We start from the raw sequence: 8313 nt of genomic DNA on the forward strand, positions 1-8313 counted from the left end.
ATGAATACAGATGCAAAAATCCTAAATAAGATACTAGTGAACTGAATACAGCAACATATTAAAAAGATTATACACCACGATCAAGTGGGCTTTATCCCAGGGGCACAGGGATGGTTCAACATATGCAAATCGATTAATGTGATACACCACATAAACAAATTAAAGAATATGAATCATATGATCATATCAATAGGTGCAGAAAAAGCCTTTGACAAGATATAGCATCCATTTATGATCAAAATACTTAATAAAATCCATATCGAAGTAAAGCACCTTAACATACTAAAGGCCATATATGACAAACCCTCAGCCAACATTATACTTAATGGTGAAAAACTAAAAACCTTTCCTCTAAGATCAGGAACAAGACAAGTCTGTCCACTATCACCACTGTTATTCAGTATAACATTGGAGGTCTTAGTGAGTGCAATCAGGCAGGAGAAAGATATAAAAGGCAGCCAAATAGGAAACAAAGAAGCCAAACTGTCACTATTCGCAGATGACATGATTTTCTATATAGAAAACCCTAAAGACTCCACAAGAACACTACTAGAATAAGCAAATACAGTAACAGTAAGCAATTCAGTAAAAGTTTCTGGTTTTAAAATAAAGTTCAAAAATCCATAGCTTTCCTATACTCTAATAACGAAGTATCAGAAAAAGAAGTGGAAAAATAATTCCTTTTGCAATTGTAACAAAAAGAATAAAACACCTAGGAATAAATTTAACAAAAATGTGAAGGATTTATATAATGAAAACTATAGGATCCTTTTAAAAAACTCGAAGATGATACAAAGAAATGGAAAGATATTCCATGTTCTTGGATTGGAAGAATCATCGTAGTTAAAATGACCTTATTACCTAAAGCATTAGACAGATTTAATGCAATCCCCATCAAAATCCCATCGCCTTTTTTTAAAGAAATAGAAAAAAACATCATCAGATTTGTATGGAAGAAGAAAAAATCTCGAATTGCCAAAGCCATCCTGAGGAAAAAAAACGAGACTGGAGGCATCACTCTGCCCGACTTTAAATTATACTCCATAGTGACAGTAATCAAAACGGCACAGTATTGGCAGCAAAACAGACACACGGACCAGTGGAACAGAATCAAGAGTCCAGAAGTAAACCCATATTTATATGGGCAAATAATTTTCAACAAAAAAGCCCAAAACATACAGTGGAGAAAGGAAAGCCTCTTCAATAAATGGTGCTGGGAAAACTGGAAGGCCACCTGCAAAAGAATGAAAGCAGACTTTTGTCTTTCAGCACACATCAAAATTAACTCAAAATGAATTAAGGACATGAATATAAGACCTGAAACAATAAAATGCATAGAAGAAAACGAAGGAACTAAACTCAGAGACCTTGGATTTAATAAGGATTTTATGAATTTGACCTCAAAGGCAAAGGAAGTAAAAACAAAAATAAATTGATGGGACTATATCAAACTAAAAAGCTTCTCATCAAAAGTTCATCAAAAGAAACCGTCAACAAGGTAAAGAGACAACCAACTGCATGGGAAAATGTATTTGCACGCAACACCTCCAATAAAGGCCTACTATCCAAAATATACAAAGAACTCATACATCTTAATAACATCAAAAAAGTAAATGATCCAACCAAAAATGGGCAGAGGACCTGAACAGACACTTCTCCCTAGAGGTCATACAAATGGCCAACAAATATATGAAAAGATGCTAGCTATTAGAGAAATGAAAATCAAAACCACAATGAGATACCATCTCACACCTGTTAGAATAGCTATAATCAACAGGACAAGTAATAACAAATACTGGAGAGGATGCGGAGAAAAAGGAACCCTCATACAATGCTGGTGGGACTGCAAATTGGTACAGTCACTATGGAAATCAATATGGAGGTTCCTCAAAATCCTAAGAATTGATCTACCATACGATCCAGCAACTCCTCTACTGGGTATTTTACCCCAAACACTTGAAAACTCATATCCGTAAAGACATTTGCACACCGATGTTTATAACAGCGGTTATAAACGGTTATTATTCACGGTGGCCAGGACATGGAAGTAACCGAAGTGTCTTATGATAGATGGTTGGATAAAGAAGCTGTGGTACAATGGAATATTAGTCAGCCATAAGAAGAGATGAAATACTGCCATTTGCAACAACATAGATGGATCTTGAAATAATCATACTAAGCTAAATAAGCCAGACAGAAAAGGTTGAAAATCACATGATATCACTTATATGTGGGATATAAATCTAGCAACAAATGAGCAGGACAAACAGAGATTCATGGACATGGACTATAGTATAGGCTAGTGGTTACCAGAGGACTATAGTCTAGTGGTTACTAGTGGGGTGGGGTAGATGAGGGAAGGTACACCGGATAAAGGAGGTCAAATATAGGGGTTTAGGGGGAGGGTGAAGTGGGTAAACGGGATCAAATATATGGTTGCTGAAGGAAAGTGGACTTTGGGTGGTAAACACACAATAGAATATAGAGATGTTAAATTATAATGCACACATGAAAATTATATAATTGGATTAATCAATGTTACCCCAATAAACTTAATAAAAAGTAAAAATTTAAAAAAAAATACTTTTACTGCCAAGAAAGATGAATAAGTCACTAAATTCTCCTGATTATATCACAGGAAATACCTAATCAATGATGCTAAGAGATATAGAATTTAACCAGAGCCACGCGACTACCACATTTGCTGAGAGAACGAGTATATCAACTTGGCATCAAGCTCCAAATAAAACCCAAAGTGTACAGGGCTTTGGTCAAGATGGTGGAATGGAGATACATTGTGCTTGCCTCCTCTCACAACCATATCAAAATTACAACTACAAAACAGCCATAATTGGGAGTCGCCTGAAGTCTAGCTGAACAGAAATCCTACAACTGGGACATAATTAAAGGCCACCTCGAGACCGGTAGGAGGGGCGGAGATGTAGAACAGGCTGGTCTCACACCCACACATGGTGACTGAGAATCGGGAAAGGTATCTTGACTCTGAAGGTCACCCCAGAGAAGCAGAGTTCCCGGCTCCACCCAGGCTCCCCAGTCCAGGGACCAGGACCAGGAAGAGAAGTCATCACAACTTCTGGCTGTGAAAACTAAGAGAGACTGTGGCTAAGTGGGGGTGGAAGGCTGAGAGAGTCGCAGACATTCCTCTTGTGGGGCCCATGCCGCAGTTTTGTTCACTGACCAATTCACTTGCTCTGGGCTCCAGCACTGGGGCAACAGCTTGGAAGGTGCAGGTAACATGAATTTTCTGAGGAGGAAATAAATTTTCTAGCTTCAGGGTGAGGGCTGGAGGGGTGGTTTGGGTGGCTTTGTCCTAGGTAGAGTGCACTGTTTCTTTGATGAGTCTTCCCTACTCCCACTGTGCAGATGCAGGTGGCTGCCATATCTGAGTCTCCATCAACCTGGATAACACCATTCACCCCAACCTGGTGATCCCCTGAGACACCACCCCATCCGACTTGAGGGCCCACTCAAGCCGCTTCCAGCAGATTTTCCATACAAAAGATCTGTCTTGGCTCATGCTGCAGTTTTTCCTAATATCTCTCAAAGGTTTGCAAAACTCAAACAAACAGCATCTGGCCTCAGCATGCCCAGTACCACTTGCTGAGCATCCTGAAGCTCGGCACTAGTGGCAGCCAGCCTCGATTCCTGGCTTGGCCTCTCATGGCACCACCAAGCCCAGTGCCAGTGGTAGCCATCTTAAGATTTCTTAGTGATTCTTCCTAGGTGGCCCTGGGCAGGACACAGGCTGTGGCTGAACTAGGCCTGCAGCTGGGCTCCTCCCAGGAACCCCAAGGTCCAGAACACTCGGTAGCCAACTTCAGGAGCCAGAGCATCACTCAAAGCTTCATCTGAGGGCAATATACCCAAAGGACATATTGGGCAGGCACCAGAGCCCTGCTAAAGCAAATCCTGCTTTGTAGGATCAGCTCCTCACTGGCCAGTCCTCAAAACCAATCAGCCCAAAGGTCAATCCCTCCCACTGATGTACCAACAGCAACCAAGACTCAGCCACAACAGGAGGGCACACACGACCTATACAAGGGACATACTTGGAGCCCCCGGCTCAAGTGACCAGGGAAGACTGCACCACTAGGCTCCACGGGACATCTACTGCATAAGGCCACTTATGTAGTAGGGAGACTGGGAGACATAGCAGCCCTACTTAATACATAGAAAACACACAGGGAGGCGGCCAAAATGTGGACAAAGAAATATGTCTCAAATGAAAGAATAGAACGAAACTCCAGAAAAAAAAATCTATCTATAAACAACATTTAGACAAGCAGAGTTCAAAATACTGGTTATAAGGATGCTCAGTGAACTTAGGGGAAAAGTAGATGAACTCGGTAAGAACATTAACAAAGTGAAAGAAAAAAAGTAGCAATAGAAAACATACATAAGAACCAGTCAGAAATGAAGAGTACATTGGAGAGAATCAACAGAGTGCATGAAATGGAGGACTGAATCAAAAACATAGAGGATGGGGTAGTAGAGGACACTCAATCAGAACAGCAATAAGAAAAAAGAATAAAAAAAAATGAGGATAGTTCGAGGGGCTTCTGGGACATCAAGCGTACCAACATTTGCATCATAAGGATACCAGAAGGAGTAGAGAGAGAGAACAAGGGATTTAAAACCTATTTAAAGAAATAATGATGAGAACTTCCCTAACCTGATGAAGGAAATAGACATATAAGCTCAGCAAGTAGAGAGTCTCCAACAAGATGAACAGAAAAAGGCCCACACCAAAACACAGCCTAATAAAATGACAAAGATTAAAGACAAACAGAATCTTAAAAGCTGCAAGAGAAAAGCAGTTAGTTCTTTACATGGGAGCTCTCATAAGATTGTACACTGATTTCTCAACAGAAATTCTGCAGACCAGAATTGGCAGGAAATATTCAAAGTGATGGGGGTGGGGGGAAAGGACCAACAACCAAGACTACCCAGCAAAACTATCATTTAGAATTGAAGGACAGATAAAAAGAGCTTCCCAGATAAGAAAAAGCTAAAGGAGTTCATCACCACCAAACTAGTATTATAAAAAATGTTAGAAGGAGTGCTTTAAGAAGAAAAAGAAAAAGAAAAAGGTTAAAAATATGAATAAAAAAATGGCAATAATTATATATCCATCAACAATAACTTTAAGTTGATTAAATGCTCCAATCAAAAGACAGAGTGGCTGAATAGGTAAGAAAACAAGACCCTTATATATGCTGCCTACAAGAGACACTTCACCACAAAAGACACACACACACTGAAAGTAAACAGATGGAAAAAGATATTTCATGATAATGGAAATGAAAAAAAAAAAAGCTAGGGTAGCAATACTTACATCAGACAAAAGAGACTTTAAAACAAAGGCTATAAAAGAAGAAAGAAGTACCCAATGATCCCACATCTGTGTATTTATCCAAACAAACCCAAAACACTACTTTGAAAGGACAAATGCCTTATGATTTTACCTACATGTGTAATCTCAAGAACAAAATAAACAAACAGAGACAATCTCAGATACAAAGAACATGCTGATGATTGCCAGATAGGGGGAGTTTGGAGGGTAGGTGAATAAGGGGAAGGGATTAAGTACAAATTGGTAGTTACAAAATAGTCATGGGGATGTACAGCATAAGGGATATAGTCAATAATACTATAATAACTATGCATAGTGTCAGATGGGTACTAGATTAATCAGATTGATAACTTCATAAATTATATAAATACTGTATACCTAAAACTAATATAATTTTGTATGCCAATTGTAAATGAAATAAAAAAATTATTAAAATATAGTCACAGGGATATAAAGTATAGCATAAGGAATATAGTCAATAATATTATAATAACTATGTATGGTGTCTAGGGGGTAATAGACTTATTAGGGGGATCACTTCATAGGTTATATAAATGCCTAACCACTAAGCTGTATACCTGAAACTAATATAAAATTAAATGTCAACTGCAGTTAAAAAATTAAAAAAATAAAATAAAATAAAGAAGTGCACAAATTGGTGATATTATATGATTTTTAATACAAATGAGTCACATAGCTCTTGAGCAATTTTATCTGTCACTGAAAATCTAATATGCTATATATAGTGTTCATGAAATTCTTTTGTAATTTTCTAACCTTTAAGTTTAAAGATTATATAAAAAGTAGAATTTCCAATTCTTTTGTAAATGGCATTGAAAGATAAAATGAATTGTTTTAACCATTGGTCAAGCTAATTTCATAGCCATAGACACTATAAACAACCCAGAGTTTAAATGTGCCTCATTAGCAATAAAATGCTTTAGAAAATATCAGGTCTAGCTATTTTAAAGAATAATCTTGACTCAACTTTGCTAGGCCAGACTTATGAAAGGAATAAAGTACAAAGGACATTATTACTAAAATTATGTTCTAACAAGATACCTACAGGATCAAGAATATTTTAAAATCCATTAAAATAACTTCAAAATAATAAAGCAAAGTTTTCAACTCTTTCAACTAAGAAAGAGTAGCTGCATACCTACCTCAAAGATAGACCTAAGAAATGTGGGGGTGAGGTGGAAGATGAAGCAGGGAGAGGGGTGTTTTTAGCAGGAGCTTAAGATTGAATCAAAATCAGTACCAGACTTAGCCAATAACTGCTAACCAAATAAGTTTCAAGGCTTTATATACACAAGGGAGAAAGGATATTATTCATAGATCAGGCTTCTTACACCACACCCATCACCATCAATATCATCTTCAAGTACAAAGTTTTTCAAGAAAACAAGCTATATTTATTTTTATTCTCGTTTTTAAAATTTTTTTTTTAATTTATTTTTTTTAGGCGAGGCAACCCTTGGTTGACTTCAAAGACTGCAAGGACCTTGTCAGCTTACAATCCCTTATTTTTTATTTTTTACGCTTACAGCACCTGGTCTTCCAAGGTGGTCTCTCATCCAAGTACTAAACAGGCCCAATCCTGCTTAGCTTCCGAGATCAGGTGGGATTGGACTTGTTCAGGGTGGCATGGCCCTAGACAAAACAAGCTGTATTTAAAGAGGGCTAAAATAATCTTGAATTATTCTTTACACGTTTATAAAAATGTCACTTGGTCAATATTTATAGTTTGTGTTTCTTTTAATTGGAAAATACAATAATAGCATATATGCAACCTTCTGATTGTTTAAAATATAGTTAAACATTATCAGCTTCTATAAGTAGAGAGGACAATAACAGACTAAAAAATACTCTGTCAAGAACAGTAGTGAAAGTGACTCATGAAATTCAGTGTCAATTCTAGATATACAATGATTAGTAGTGCTTTCTGTGTGAAGCTTGATTTAGGGTTTCCCAACAAAGCTGTAACAATTAAACAAATTAATATAAAGTCTTGAAAGAAGCCAAGAAGAAAAAAAACAAATTCTAATAAAACTTGAAATCTATAGTAAAAGCACAAGACAACAGAAGTATCTCTTTTATAGATTTGATGGTACTATGGATCAAATTATATCTCTGAAATCTTAACCACACAGAGCAACATTTTTATAGTATATAAGGTTGATGCCATTTCCACCCCATAACACCCATCCACACACAGTCCTATTTAAATAACATTATTAAGTCCTACAGGCAAAAACCTACCAAAAAGTAAAAGTCCAGGACCAGAGGCTTCACCAGTGAATTCTACCAAAAAGTCACATAAGATTTAATACCTATTCTCCTCAAACTCTTCCAAAAAATCAAAAAGGAGGCAATACTTTCCAACTCATTTTACGAGGCCAATATTACCCTGATACCGAAACCTGGTAAAGATAATGCAAAAAATGAAAACTACAGACCAATATCTCTCATGAACACAGATGCAAAAATCCTAAATAAGATACTAGCCAACCAAATACAGCAATATATTAAAAAGATTATACACCATGATCAAGTGGGCTTCATCCCAGGGGCACAGGGATGGTTCAACATACACAAATCGGCTAATGTGATACACCATATAAACAAAGTAAAAAATAAGAATCATATGATCATATTAATAGATGCAGAAAAAGTCTTCAGCAAGATATGGCACACATTTATGAACAAAAGACTTAACAAAATTGGTATAGAAGGACACATAATAAAGGCCATATATGACAAACCCTCAGCCAACAATGCACTTAATGGTGAAAAACTAAAAACCTTCTCTCTAAGATCAGGAACAAGCAAAGCTGTCCACTATTGCCACCTTTATTCATTATAACATTGGAGGTCCTAGTGAGTGCAATCAGGCAAGAGAAAGATATAAAAGGCATCCAAATAGAAAACGAAGAAGT

General features: G+C 37.0%; 1 protein-coding gene and 1 pseudogene across 1 annotated transcript in view; both read right to left on the reverse strand.

The window, feature by feature from the left end:
• BRWD3 (bromodomain and WD repeat domain containing 3) overlaps window positions 1-8313 on the reverse strand; it is a 126907-nt gene that overhangs the window by 96495 nt on the left and 22099 nt on the right. The gene's annotated exons all lie outside the window — the stretch shown is intronic.
• Window positions 6915-7033, reverse strand: LOC112479010 (annotated as a pseudogene).

Source organism: Pteropus alecto, unplaced genomic scaffold, assembly GCF_000325575.1.
Source record: "Pteropus alecto unplaced genomic scaffold, ASM32557v1 scaffold1244, whole genome shotgun sequence".
Lineage (NCBI taxonomy): Eukaryota > Metazoa > Chordata > Mammalia > Chiroptera > Pteropodidae > Pteropus > Pteropus alecto.